The sequence below is a fragment of the Pelodiscus sinensis genome, chromosome 4 (assembly GCF_049634645.1).
Source record: "Pelodiscus sinensis isolate JC-2024 chromosome 4, ASM4963464v1, whole genome shotgun sequence".
NCBI lineage: Eukaryota > Metazoa > Chordata > Testudines > Trionychidae > Pelodiscus > Pelodiscus sinensis.
This window is the reverse complement of record NC_134714.1, coordinates 67984174-67999542: the sequence shown is the minus strand read 5'-3', so window position 1 is coordinate 67999542 and position 15369 is coordinate 67984174. Positions and strand designations below refer to the sequence as shown.

The following is a 15369-nucleotide window of genomic DNA, read 5'->3' as shown; positions in this document are numbered from 1 at the left end:
GTATTCTATGATTCTATGATTCTTTCTGCCACCATTCTGCCTCTTCCCTCCATGGCATTCCATGCCCCAAGGGACAAAGCCTCAAAGATTAGTGGGGAGCCTGGTGCGGAGATTAGGGGACCCCTCATTCCTCACAGTGGTGGGAGCTTTAGAGAAATGGAATAAGTGTGCACATCAAGTGCACTGCACTTCCCCATGATGCCTGCCACCACAGGAGGGAGAGCAACTGCTTCTGCCATCTTACACTAGGCTCCTCCAGTAATCCCCAAGGCCATGTCCCACGGTGCCATGGCACGGAGAGAGCAGGGCTTGGGCAATGGAATTTTAAAACTGCTCTGGCTGGGGATGGATGGCCTGCAGGCCATGCGTTTGAGATCCCTGTCATAGAGGAACAAACAATGGCCCACCTAGCTTGGCAGCTTGTCTCGTATAGTAAGCAAATCCAGGGGCTTCAGAAGAAAGCAAAAAAACCCTGAATTGTCATTATTGTATCACAGTGGAGACATTTCTTCCTGACTTCAACTAATGATCTGCTTTTGCTATGAAGGAGTGATAACCATACATATTTCATTCCTGATAGCACAACTGTAGAGGTAATTGCTATCCAGATACAAATAGCTAAATCTGGGGGCTAAGGCCCTGATCCATCAAAGAATTTAAGAATGAAATAACATTAAGAGACCAGAGTGGCTGCACTGAAATAAGTGGGATTACTCACATCATTACAATTATGCATCGATAGTGCTCCATGATAATAGAGCACCAAAAGATCTGTTGGAGTTTCCTTTCCACTCATTTATCATCATGGAAGGCAAATAAAAGGAGTTTCTATCCGGGGAAAGAGGGGGCTGGCTGAGTTGCTTGTTGAATGATTTCAGGGTTGCTAGGTTTTCATTATATTGTTATATTTCTGTGTAATTAATAATGGTGTTAGGGAGCCCAGAGCCTCAGCTAAGTCCTCTTTTTAATCATTATAAATCCAAATAAGCTTCCTCTGACCACATCTTTTTTATTTTCTTTCCTGGCTTCCCTTAGAATTTTATGCACACTGCTCAGTCTTCAGCATACCTCTGACCTCAGTGCCCCAGTCTTCAGCATACCTCTGACTGACTCCCACACAAGCTTCTACTCCCCATTTTCCAGACTTCCCTCTGTCCTTTTTGCCCCTTGTGTTTTTCAGATCATATACTGAGAGCGAATTAATCTTTCATAGGGAAACAAAAACCAAAATAGAACAAGAGTAAAGTCCCCATAAGATAAACCAGTCCATTTCTCCTGTTCTATGCTGCATCAGTTCTGAGTCATAAAATGGCAACTGCCCAGACAAATAATTAGAAATTTAAAGGAGCAGTACAGAGAAACAAGTTTAACAATTAAGAAGCTCCTTCTGCTCCTGACTTTGTGTTTCCTTTCATGGTATCCTCATGCACTGGACAGTTTCCCAATGAATACTCAAATGCCCATTCTTCACATTCAGAAACCTGTTCTGTGAATCACATTGACCAATCTGTGTGGGTGCTGAGTTCTATTCTGGGTGAGAATATTTCAAAACAAAAAAATCCAAGAGAGATCAAATGTTGATTACTTTTGAAAATTCAAAATTAAATCTCTTTTAGGGACATGGTGTTGTGGGGAGGAAGGGGAGAACCACGCACAGGTTGCAAAACAGGTCAAAGGAAATTATGAAAAACATACTAAGTCACTTCTTCATTCGTGCACACTTTTAGAAATGTGGTTGCCATGCCTCATGAGAATTTAGTTACCGGTGTCCTTCTTCTTCTCTATGGGCCATGCTCCCCAGACCTGCTGTCTCTCTTGATGCACAGAATGGAAGCATTGAACTATCTGGACTGCAACTCCCATGAAACCCCACTGTAGAATTTCACATTTTGGCTGAAGGATCTTTTTTTTCCCAATTTGTTTGGTTGATTTGGTTTTAGCTTTGTTTGTTTGTTTTCAGATTCCCACCAAAAAAAATAAATCTAAAGTTTTTAAAAAAATAAGCCAGCTCTACTTATCATTTTATAGGATTGATCCGCCCTGGTCCTGCATGGACACAATGGCTGCATCTAGATTGGCATGATTTTCCGGAAATGCTTTTAATGGAAAAGTTTTCCGTTAAAAGCATTTTTGGAACAGAGTGTCTAGATTGGCACGGACGCTTTTCCGCAAAAGCACTTTTTGTGGAAAAGCGTCCGAGCCAATCTAGACGCGCTTTTCCGCAAAATAGCCCCGATTGCCATTTTCGCGATCGGGGCTTTTTTGCGGAAAACAAATCTGAGCTGTCTACACTGGCCCTTTTGCGCAAAAGCTTTGCACAAAAGGGACTTTTGCCTGAATGGGAGCAGAATAGTATTTCCACAAGAAGCACTGATTTCTTACAGTAGGAAGTCAGTGCTTTTGCGGAAATTCAAGCAGCCAGTGTAGACAGCTGGAAAGTTTTTCCAGAAAAGCGGCTGATTTTCTGGAAAAACTGGCCAGTCTAGACACAGCACATGAGACTCCAGACAGGCATAATGATTTGCCCGCATAGATCCACTTACAGAATGAGGGTCTTAAATGGTCAGCTCTTCAGGTCAGGAACACAACAGTCCTTTGTTTGAAACAGAGCATCTAGAGTGCTGCAGCACATAAATAATATCAGCCATTTGCCATCTCCGTTTTGTTGAACCTCTTTTCTCTTTTGTGATGGGAACTATTTATATATCAAGTATTCTAATATGATCTCTTATCCCCAAATAAAATACTACTCTTTTTTAAATTTCTCCTCATATGAACGTTCTCTTTGCACCCTAACCACACACATGCACAGTATATTGCACTGAATCTCTTGTTTTCTTTATCTCATGTGTCCTTTTGACCAGGGATGATAAAACCTTAATTCAGTATTCAAGGTGAGGATGCTCGACCAGTTGATATAATTGAACTATACCTTCCCCCCTCCCTGCTCTTATTCAGTTCCTTTATAAAATCAGGTATGTTTTGTAGAGAAAGCCAGTACATGGCTATTAGTCAATTTACACTCAGTTGTTACCTAGAAAGAAAAAATCAATTACAACTTGTCAGGTAATTAATACAGTTTATACCCCATGGTCTGGTAGCCTCTGGAAGCTCTTAGCCATTTCATAAGGCATACTCCATCTGTCATCCTCCGGATCCTCCACAAGGTCATAGCACACAGTATGCAATTTAGATCCTATAGTTATCTTAGCAATTCTTCTTTCCTGGGGACTTGGATATATTTTCAGTTCCTAATTAAAAATACTTTCTTGTGGGAAATGATAACCAACTCTAAGCCATTTTTAATAGCACTTACCTACTCTTAATTTCCATCCAATCAAATCCAAAGCCAAAAGATTTCTGGAACCTATATACCAGTAAGTTATGCAGCTACCAGTATTTTAAATATGAAAGATTGGGACTGTCTCAGAGTATGTCTACACTACAGCGTTATTTCAAAATATCTTATTTTGAAATAGTTAATTCAAAATAAGTTATTTCAAAGTAACGCGTCTACACACAAAATGCATTTCAAAATAAGTGTTTTGCTAGTTCGAAATAGCCTGTCCACACTGAGTGGACACTGATTCGGATTTAAGGCCGTCCGGAACCAAGTCAAGCAGGGCATCTGGTCAGGAGTGTCTGTGTGTGGCTGTTGCCTGAGGCTATCTGAGGCCTGTGCTTAAAGTGACACCCCACCCCCCAGGGCAGCCGGTTCTCAAGTGTCCCTGCTTGCTTGCCTGCCTCGATGAGGGACAGCAAAGCATTTGTGTCTTGGAGTGCACTGGTTGCCCTCACTCAGGACACCATAGCACTCTGCAACATGGAGCCAGAACTGCCCCTGGGCACTCTGGTGCGTCTCATGGACACGTTGCTATCAGCCTGACTGCACCTGCTGCAGGCTGCCATCCGGGAGGTCCATTGGGGGGCTGTCAGTATCCAGGAGGCCCTGCAGGAGAGCGTCCATGCTGAGGAACACTCAGAGCCTCCCTGGTCTGCCCCACTGGGGGCTTGTGCCTCATTCCTCCCTCACATCCTTTCACGTACCCCTCTCTAGCTCCCTTCCTAATGTCAAATAAAATACACATATTTTCAAAAATATAAGCTTTATTTAACAAAACGGGGTGGGGAATGAAACTACGGGGAGACTGGGGAAAGGAGGCGGGAGAGGGGAAGAGAGGGGTGGAAGATGGGAGGGGAAAAACTGGGAGGAGGGAGCTGGAAGGGGGAAGCAAGGGGAAGAAGGGGGAGGGGAAGCTCAGGTCTCAGGGGTGGGGGTCTAGCGGGCCAACTGTCTCCCAGCACAGCAGGTGCGGGGGATAGGGAAGAGGGTGTGGAGGTTGAGGAGGGAGAGGCGAGAGGGGCAGAAGGAGGGGGAGGAGGAGCGGGAACTGGGGAGGCAGCAGGCACTGGAGCAGCACGAGGCAGCATGCTCTGCACCAGGGTCTGCAGGTGTTCATAGATGGCACAACCCTGGGTAAGCAGCTCCCGCCGGAACTCCCGGTCGTCCTGCACCCTGTGCTCCAAGGTGAGGTACAGGGCTCGCAGGGCCCCCAGGTGCTGCTGTCGGTACCCCTGCAGAGTTCAGGTGGACCTGCTGAGCCCTTGGGTACGGGAGGATGTCCCGGGAGGGACAGTGCACCCTGCACGCGCACCTGGTGCAGCTGTGGAGAAACAAGAGAAGTGGTCAGTACTCCCTGGGGTGAAGCCCAGCCCCCGTCTGCGAGCTGAGGATGACTGTGCCCTGCACCATCAGAGCCGATGTGCTTGCACAGAGGCCATGGTTGGAATGTCCAGCTATCCCCGGGAATGGGAGCTGCCCCGAGACCACACCCATACTCCTGTGCTATGTATAACGCGGCCGAAGTGGGGGGAGAGATGTCCCTTGCCTCTGTGTAGAGGGGGCTTGTGGAGGGAGGGCATCCTGCTGTGTCCCACCCCAGGATCAGGAGCATGTCATGTCTCTTCACACACAAATGTGGCTATCAGGCCACAGCCCACACGAGCACAGGTTGCTATGTGATCCGTGCTAAGCAAGGCCCACGTGCGCGGTACCTGGCTTCCTTCCCACACCCCCAGAAAGGGGACAGTGATGGCACTCACCAGGTGTGGCCTCCCCAGACAACCCTGGTGACTCCACTGCTGGGACTGCTCGGGGGTCCGGTCGTTGTGGCACCCTCCGTGGTGGCTCCTGCGGCTCCTCCTCCTCCGCGTCCTGGTCAGAGCCCTCCGCTCCCGGATCGGTGACCCCCCCTGGGTGGCACGGACCGTCTCGCCCCCTATGATGCGGTCCAGGACATCAAAATAGGGACAGGTGTCTGCCCCTGTTGGGGAGCTGCCCTGAGAAATTGAGCAGTCTATAGAGGCAACTCCCCACTCATGTTCCTCATGCCACACTAGATTTAAGCAACTGAGCAGCTGTTGTTTGGACTAGAAGCAGTCAGTGGATAACTTTTTTAAGGGTTTTGTTTTTAATAACCTCATCTATAAAAACATTCATTCATTGCTGGAGCACCTCCACGTGTCCAGATATGGCATAGAGGTTGTTTCCATCTATGGCATCCTCTGCCAATAGTCATTACATTACTGCAGTGGTCTCTCTTCCTGCAACTTGGCCTTCTAATGAGGCCTTCCTGGACAGGCTTGCGACCAGGAGCAGCTAACAGGGAGTTTGGAGAGGGAGTTCTCCAGGTAAAAGAGGAGTAAATACGGGACCCTTGTGGTAAGTGGCTGTCTGTCGTGTGTGTTTGTGTGTGGGGAGGTTATTTGCTGTGTGCTGAGCTTGTGTTTGTCTGTTTGGTTGGTTTGTTTGAAGGCGCTCCTAATAGGTTTGAAATCTAGATGCCTCTGTTAATTGGCTGAGCCTCAGTCAGAGGGAAGGGCTACCAGAGCTTCATAAGCCTGTGAGTCAGCGACGAGGGAGCTTGCAACAAGGAGCAGCTATCAGGGAGTTTGGAGAGGGAGTTTAGAGGGCACCAGTGACTTCTGACCTTCTTTAAACATAGCTTTTATAACCTATATTCTAGACATTTAATAAGAAGCCCAGTTTAGACTTAAACTTATTCATAAGAAAAATGGAGACAGAAGCCCAGCAGCAGAGTGGGGGCTATCCTGTTTATTGTGTCGAGTGTAACATGTATGATTACCTGCCCTATGGGCAGGTGGCGTATGTGTGCACCCGTTGAAAAAAGCTCCTGACTCTCAGAGACCGAGTTCGGGCTTTGGAGGCCAGGGTGGCTGAACTGGAGGAGCTAAGGGAGGTAGAGAGATACCCGGATGAGACTTTCCGGGACACTGTAGTACTGTCTCACCTCCAGTCTGAGAGCCCCAGTGCTCTTAAAGAGGATGAAAGTCTCAAGGGAACAGAGCATTCAATGGGAACAGAGGGAAACCATCCCGAAGTTGGGACCCTCCTTCCAGAGCATGTTGCAGTATCCTCTCGCTCTGAGGATACCTCTGAGGGGGAGGAAATGCCAGTTGTTAGGAAGAGGCAGGTGTTAGTAGTGGGTGATTCGATCATTAGAAACATAGCTAGTTGGGTTTGTGATGACCGGGAGAACCGTATGGTAACTTACCTGCCTGGTGCAAAGGTTGCAGATTTCTCGAGGCATTTAGATAGACTTATGTGTAGTGCTGGGGAGAAGCCGGTGGTCGTGGTACATGTAGGTACCAATGACGTAGGGAAGAGTAGGAGAGATGTCCTGGAGGCCATATTTAGGTTGCTAGGAAAGAGACTGAAATCCAGGACCTCTATGGTGGCGTTCTTGGAAATGCTTACAGTTCCATGCGCAGGGCCAGGTAGGCAGGCAGAGCTTCAGCGTCTCAATGTGTGGATGAGACGATGGTGTAGGGAAGAGGGGTTTGGCTTTATTATGAACTGAGGACTCTTTTGGGAGAGGGGAAGCCTATTAATGAAGGATGGGCTCCACCTGAACCAGGGTGGAACCAGACTGCTGGCACTAAACATTAAAAAGGCCATAGAGCAGTTTTTAAACTAAGAGATGGGGCAAAGCTGATTGGTGCGGAGATGCACATAAATCGGATGGAGACTTCTCTTAGAGAAGAATCCATTGATAGAGATTCTCTAAGCTGTAGTCAGAAAGGCTATGTCTAGACTGCAGGCTTCTTTCGAAAGATGCTCTTTCGAAAGCATCTTTCGAAAGATCGTGTCTAGACTGCACGCGGATCTTTCGAAAGAAAAATCCGCTTTTTCGAAAGAGAGCACCCAGCGAGTCTGGATGCTCTCTTTCGAAGACGGCCTCTTTACATTGAAGAACGCCTTCCTTCGAAAGAGGAACTTTCGAAGGAAGGCGTTCTTCCTCGTGAAACGAGGTTTACCGCCATCGAAAGAAAAGCCGCGTTCTTTCGAAATAATTTCGAAAGAACGCGGCTTGAGTCTGGACGCAGGGGAAGTTTTTTCGGGAAAAGGCTACTTTTCCCGAAAAAACCCCTGAGTCTGGACACGGCCAAAGAGAGGAGGGGAGAGGACAAACCATGGGCCAGAACAGACAAACAACCACATATAAAGGAATCCAATGCATCAGGGAAGGGCAGACAAATAAGCAGTGGCAAATTTTTAAAGTGCTTCTACACAAATGTAGAGTCTGACTAATAAGATGGGGGAACTAGAGTACCTCGTATTAAAGGAGGAGATTGACATAATAGGCATCACTGAAACCTGGTGGAATGAGGGAAATCTGTGGGACACAATCATACTGGGATATAAAATATATTGGAAGGATAGAGCAGGCCGGGTGGGTGGCGGAGTGACACTGTATGTGAAAGATAATGTAGAATCAAATGAAATAAAAATATTAAATGAATGAACATGTTCAATAGAATCGCTATGGATAGTAATTCCATACTCAAATAATAAGAAATTAGCAGTAGGGATATATTACCGACCACCTGACCAGGACAGCGATACTGACATTGAAATGCTGAGGGAGATTAGAGAGGCTACCAAAATAAAGAATGCTATAATAACAGGGGACTTTAATTATCCCCATATTGACTGGATACATGTCACCTCAGGAAGAGAAGCAGAGGTAAAATTTCTCAATGGCTTAAAGGACTGCTTCTTGGAGCAGCTGGTACAGGAACCCACAAGGGGAGAGGCAATTCTCGATTTAGTCCTGAGTGGAGTGCAGGATCAGGTCCAGGAGATAACTGTTACAGGACTGCTTGGGAATAGTGACCATAATATAATAATATTTAACATTCTTGTGGTGGGAAAAACACCAGCAGTCCAGCACTCTGGCATTTAATTTCAAAAAGGGGAATTACGCAAAAATGAGGAGGTTAGTTAACGGAAATTAAAAGGCACAATGACTAGAGCGAAATCCCTGCAAGCTGCATGGAAACTTTTTAAAGACACCATAACAGAGGCCCAACTTAAATGTATACCCCAAATTAAAAAACATAGCAAGAGACCTAAAAAAGTCACCGTGGCTTAACCACCATGTAAAGAAGCAGTGAGGGACAAAAAGGCATCTTTTAAGAAGTGGAAGTCAAATCCTAGTGAGATAAATAGAAAGGAACATAAACACTGTCAAATCAAGTGTAAAAATGTAATAAGAAAAGCCAAAAAAAATTTTGAGGAACAGCTAGCCAACAACTCAAAAAGAAATAAATGCTTTTTAAGTACATTAGAAGCAGGAAGCCTGCTAAAAAACCTGTGGGTCCCCTAGACGATTGAGATATAAAAGGAGCAATCAAGGACGATAAAGCCATTGCGGATAAACTAAATGATTTCATTGCTTCAGTCTTCACGGCTGAGGACGTTAGGGAGATTCCCAAATCTGCTCTGTCCTTTGTGGGTGACGAATCTGAGGAACTGTCCCAGATTGAAGTGTCATTAGAGGAGGTTTTGGAACAAATAGAAAAACTTAATGTTAGCAAATCTCCAGGACCGGATGGCATTCATCTAAGGGTTTTAAAAGAACTCAAATGGGAAATTGCTGAACTATTATCTGTGGTTTGTAACCACCTATCCTTTAAATCGGCTTCCGTACCTAATGACTGGAAGGCAGCCAACGTGACACCAATATTTAAAAAGGGCTCTAGAGGCGATCCTGGCAATTACAGACCGGTAAGTCTAACTTCACTACCGGGCAAATTAGTTGAAACAATAATAAAGAATAAAATTGTAAGGCATGTAGAAGAACATAATTTGTTGGACAAAAGTCAACATGGTTTCTGTAAAGGGAAATCCTTTCTTACTAATCTATTAGAGTTCTTTGAAGGGGTTAACAAACATGCGGACAAGGGGGATCCAGTAGATATAGTATACTTAGATTTTCAGAAAGCCTTTGACAAGGTCCCTCACCAAAGGCTCTTGTGTAAATTACATGGCCATGGGATAAGAGGGAAGGTCCTTTCTTGGATTGAGAACTGGTTAAAAGACAGGAAACAAAGGGTAGGAATAAATGGTAAATTTTCAGAATGGAGAGAGGTAACTAGTGGTGTCCCCCAAGGGTCAGTCCTGGGACCAATCCTTTTCAACTTATTCATAAATGATCTGGAGAAAGGGGTAAACAGTGAGGTGGTAAAGTTTGCAGATGATACCAAACTGTTTAGGATAGTCAAGACAGAAGCAGACTGTGAGGGACTCCAAAAAGATCTCACCAAACTGAGCGATTTGGCAACAAAATAGCAAATGAAATTTAATGTGGAAAAGTGTAAAGTAATGGGAAAAATAACCCCAACTATACGTACAGTATGATGGGGGCTAATTTGGCTATGACAAATCAGGAAAGAGATCTTGGAGTTATCGTTGATAGTTCTCTGAAAACTTCCACACAGTGGGCAGCGGCGGTCAAAAAGGCAAATAGGATGCTAGGAATTATTAAGAAAGGGATAGAAAATAAGACACAGAATATCTTACTGCCCCTGTATAAAACTATGGTTTGCCCACATCTTGAATACTGTGTACAGATGTGGTGGTCTCACCTCAAAAAAGATATTTTGGCCTTGGAAAGAGTTCAGAAAAGGGTAACTAAAATGATGAGGGGTTTGGAATGGGTCCCATATGAAGAGAGGTTAAAGCAACTGGGACTTTTCAGTTTAGAAAAGAGGAGACTGAAGGGGGATATGATCGAGGTACATAAAATCATGAGTGGCGTGGAGAGGGCAGATAAAGAAAAGTTCTTTATTAGTTCCCATAATAGAAGAACTAGAGGACACCAAATGAAATTAATGGGTAGCAGGTTTAAAATTAATAAAAGAAAGTTCTTCTTCACACAGCGTGTAGTCAACCTGTGGAACTCCTTGCCAGAGGAGGCTGTGAAGGCTAGGACTATAACAGAGTTTAAAGAGAAGCTAGATAATTTCATGGAGGTTAGGTTCATAAAAGGCTATTAGCCAGGGGATAGAAATGGTGTCCCTGGCCTCTGTTTGTCAGAGACTGGAGAAGAATGGCAGGAGACAAATTGCTTGATCATTGTCTTCGGTCCACCCTCTCTGGGGCACCTGGTATTGGCCACTGTCGGCAGACAGGCTACTGGGTTAGATGGACCTTTGGTCTGACCCAGTACGGCTGTTCTTATGTACAACAGAGAGCCCAAACTAGCTCCAATACAATGACTTTGCTCTTCCCTCTCTCTCTCTCTCTCTGGGATCTGTAGTCCTTTTTATCCAGGAGGCTTTACGCCACCTGCCTCAGTAGTTGGTAGGAGAAGTCAGGATCTACTTCTACTCTGGGTTCCATCCCAGAGACATTATAAGTAGGAGCTATGGTCTACTTCTTCTGACTCCTTACTGACTCCATAGGCCACTTCTTACTTCTTCCGTCTCATAGGGTATGTCTACACTAGCCACCCTAGTTCGAACTAGGGTGGCTAATGTAGTCATTCGAACTTGCAAATGAAGCCCGGGATTAAAATATCCAGGGCTTTATTTGCATGTTCCCAGGCGCTGCCATTTTTAAATGCCCGGTAGTTCGAACTAAAGCCCCTAATTCGGACTACTGTTACTCCTCATTACAGGAGTAGTAACGGTAGTCCGAATTAGGGGCTTTAGTTCAAACTACCTAGCCCGTGCCACGTGTAGCCATGGGCAGGGAGTCCGAACTACTGGGCATTTAAAAATGGTGGCGCCCGGGAACATGCAAATAAAGCCCGGGATATTTTAATCCCGGGCTTCATTTGCAAGTTCGAATGACTACATTAGCCACCCTAGTACAAACTAGGGTGGCTACTGTAGACATACCCATAGAGGGTAACTCTAGACTCCCTTTTGGCAGCCAACTTCCAGACTCTGTAACAAGGGCAGCAGGTTTTGTAGGCAAAGCAAGCCTCTGCATTCCCAAACAGCCTGACGTAACCCCACCCACCCTCCACACCTAGGACTCCTCCTAGGACTCCTCCTGACGTAACCCCACCCACCCTCCACACCTAGGACTCCTCCTGCGAGGCTGGGTCAAGGAGGTTGGGGGTCATGGTGCACACAAGACCCTCACACTATGTCCACAACATGCCTCCCATTCTCCCCATACTGGGAAGTGAGTCACTGTGGGTGTACTATGGGCTCTGAAAAGTAACAGAAAGGGCAGGACATCACAGGTGGAGGAGGCTGGGGACTTAGACTCCTCTAAGGCTCTATAACCCCTCAGCTCCACAGCAAGGCTTACCAGTTAAAACTGGCTGTCTGTCTCTCCCATAGGTGGTGCCAGGTATGTAATTTGATGTCTCAGGTCCACATTAATTCCTTTAGGGGAAGAGTTACGAAAGTAGGGGAGGGGAGAAAATGTGACATTCAATTACATGTAATTACATTTACATTTCAAAGTGGGTTTTCCTTGAATCTGCTTTTTTGTACCTACTGCTCTCATGTGTTTTAGACAAGGCATTTCAGAAGGCATAGAAGCCCTGAAAGTCTGCATAGCTTTCAGATCTCTGCTTTCTGCTCAGAGTCAATTCCTTTGTAAAAAAGCATTGCTTTTTTATTTTTTTTTTAAATAGACTCAATAATTAGCCTTATAGGTTCTAGAGGAGCACGTGAATTTTTAGGCTCTATAGAAACATTCTGTCACTCCCAAATTTCTCAGTAGAAGCTGGGCTTCAGTGAGAAAATTTGCATTTCTTTCCCTCTACTTACCTGTTTCTCACAAAACTTTCATCAATTCCATCAGAGAACACTAATCTCATTTCAGATGTATTTATGTTACTGGAATCCACTGGAGTGCTTCAGGGAACAATATTCTGCATTTCTATCCAAGAATTTCTAGGTGCTTTACAAACATAGTTGAATGTAACCTCACAAAACCCTGATGATAGTATATTATCCCCATTTCACAGAGGTGGTGACTGAGTGAGAGGATACATGCACACAGCAGCATTATTTTGGAATAACTGCATTATACCAAAATAAAGTGTGCGTCTACACAGCAAGCCTTTATTTCAAAATAATGTCAAGCTGGAGGACTTCTTACTCCGACTCCTGTAACTCTCATTTCATGAAGAGTAAGTGAAGTCGAAGGGTGTTCTTCTTTAAATTTCCTGCTGAATAGACAGCGCCTAAAGTTGAGTTAAGCTATTTCAACTTAAGCTACACAATTCATGTAGCTGAAGTTGCGTAGCTTAATTCGACTTTAGGTCTGTTGTGTGGAAGTACCCTGAATGACTAGCGCAAGATAACATAACAAGACAGAAGAGCAGAGAATAGATCTTAATTCTCCCCCAAAAGCCTCAATTTATATTACTCATGCAATTAAATAAACTCCCAAGCGAGAAGGAATAAGACACACATACCTCACTTACACTGAAAGACTAAAATAACCTTTAGCATTAATAAACTGTATACAGTGTACAGATTTTGAGGGAATCCTTGCAGAACAAATTGTAACTTGAGACTGTAGGAGCTGATGTCTCCAGTAGGGATGTAATAATATAGTCAATTAACTGATTAACCGATAAGGAAAAGCTTATAGGTCAAGGCTATAGACTACACATATTTCTCTCCCTGCCAATAACCTTTTTAGCAGGCTGGCCAGCAGCTTGGCTCAGTCCTGGCTTACGATGGGTCCCAGACCTACCCCTGCTGCAGCTCTGCATTTAAAGTGTATTGGGAGCTGGGCAGGCAGACAGCCCAGCTCAGTCCTGGCTCATGCTGGGTCCAGAACCTACCCCGTTTCAGCTCTGCATTTCAAGTATATTGAGAGCCAGGCAGACAGGCGACCCAGCGCAGTTCTGGCTCGCACTGGGTCTGGGAGCTCAGAGCTCCCCCCGAGTCCCCTGACAGGAACTGCTGCCACACCACACTGCTGCCACCTCTTTCTCAGAAGTAGCAGCATAGGGCAACAGGCAGCCAGTCCGTGAGGGGAGCCAGTTTTTAAACTGGCTCCCCTCATGGACCAGCTCCCATCTGACATCCCACACTGCTGCCTCTGATACAGAGGCTGCTGGCCCTGCCCTCAGGGACTATAGAATAGTCCAGTGTTTCTCAACCAGTGGAGAAACAAATGTGTTACAATGATAGGAAAAAAATTGTGTCTGAAAACTATAGGTACTGGGGGTACTTATAATTTTTTTTTTAAAGGAGGTACTTTATAAATAAAGGTTGAGAAATACTGCAATAGTCCAATAAAATAACCAATAACATTTAATGAGGTTATTTGATTATTCAATTAACCGATATTTCACATCCCTAGTCTCCAGGGCCTAAGAACAATGTAGTATACTGCTATTATACCTGGCCTATACATGTGGGGGGAGGGGGTGAAGGGTGTAAACACACAAACCATGACCCCCCCCAAGTAAGCATGCTCCAGCCAACCATGGGAAGGCAGGAGCAGTGCACTGTCCAGTTCCCCACCCCTAGCCTTCCCCCAACTAGCCAAAGCATGTGGGAGGGAGGCTCAGGCGCCGCTCCTGCCTTCCCCTGATCAGCCAAAGCACACTTACTTGGAGGAAAATGGGGGAGCGCGTTTGCACCTTTGCAGTCCACATTTACCCCCCCCCCCCCGCAAAAAAAGCATTCCCCCCACAGAAATTCCTGTGTACAAGCCTGATAACAGACACACTGTTGGTCTTTAGCAGCAAGATTAACTGCTACTGAACAAGACAATCCAACAGGGATGACGGCATGTGCATGACAACTGGGTAGTTTTTGCCAATGTATATGTATATAGCTCATATAAGCTCTTAATACTTAGTTGCTAGGTCTTCTGATACACTCTGAGCTGCTCTCTTTCTTTATAAAGCAGGCAAACTATATCAATAGTGAGGCACTGTTTATTACATAGCACACTACTTATAAAGTTTAACATGCATTTAGTGTTTTTATACATATTATACTGTTCATAAATATTTACTATTGTGGCTCGCAGTCCCAGAAACATGAATATTCAGCACAAAAAAGTTAAACCATAGAAGTGAACTTGTTCAAATTGAGTTTTTCTTTTTTAATCGGGGTGGGGAAACTAAGGCGGGGGGGTGGAGTTCCCCACTTGCCTGAATCAGACCCCTGAGGCACTGCCCCAGCATCTGGGAGCCTGGGTTGGCACTCCAGCCCTGCCCCCACATCCTGCATAGACCCCTCGGGCAGACCTCTCACCCCCAGTCTGCTTCTACACCCACTATCCTGCCCAGACCACACATCCCCACTCTACCACCCTCCCAGACCCACCAACTCCCAATCCACTCCTGTACCCTCCCACCCAAACACTACATCCCAAACCTGCTTCCTTAGCAGCCCCGTCCCACCCACTAAACCCCTCATTTTTTGTCCCATCCCAGAGCTTTTAGGGGCCCACAAAATCTACTAGCCAACCCTCCCAAAGACACTGGTGTGCAAGGGGAACGTAGGAAGCGTCTTTTTGCTTCTGGTCAGGGGCCACAGTGGTGAGGTGTTGTGGGGCTTCTTAATTTTATTTTGCTTCTCCCCTGAGCGCAGCCGGGTCTGACCTGTCTCAGGATCAGCAGCCCCTGACGCGAAAAAGGTTTCCCGCCTATTTTAAATTAACCTTGCAACCTACTAAACACTCTGCTGTGCGTGCGCGAACAGGCGCTCAGTCAGGCTCGTAACAAGCTCGCATCCAAAGCCTGATCCTGACCCCTCTGGAAAGTCATTTTCCGGAGGCAGCCAGAGCGCAGACTCCTGGCGGCCTCGGCGACAAGCTGCCCCCGTGCGCTGTAACAGCTTCCCTGCGGCAGCGGCTCCAGGGTCCGTGTCGCGCCCACAGCTCCACTGTCCGGGCACCTCTGCCCGCAGCGCCCCGCAACCCTCAGGCCGTCACGTGACATGACCCCGCCTCCGCAAGCGATCACCTGAGGCCTGACCCTTCGCCCCCTCGGCTGCGTAAACTGTACGTCATGCGATAGACACCGTTAAGAACCAATCAGAAGCCTACAACTCGGGCCAGTTGAACCA

At 46.0% G+C, this 15369-nt stretch overlaps 1 long non-coding RNA gene across 3 annotated transcripts; it reads right to left on the bottom strand.

The window, feature by feature from the left end:
- Positions 1-4110: 4110 nt before the first annotated feature.
- LOC142829138 (uncharacterized) lies at positions 4111-15294 on the bottom strand. Of its 3 annotated transcripts, none has more exons than XR_012903464.1 (4): positions 14975-15294; positions 11630-11706; positions 5104-5340; positions 4111-4664 (listed from the first exon to the last, which is right to left on the bottom strand). It is a non-coding gene; the product is annotated as an uncharacterized LOC142829138 (long non-coding RNA). The 3 variants fall into 3 exon arrangements; XR_012903463.1 differs by having other exon boundaries at positions 5104-5279; positions 14975-15289; XR_012903465.1 differs by lacking the exon at positions 11630-11706 and having other exon boundaries at positions 5104-5279; positions 14975-15285.
- Between the last annotated feature and the right edge of the window lie 75 nt (positions 15295-15369).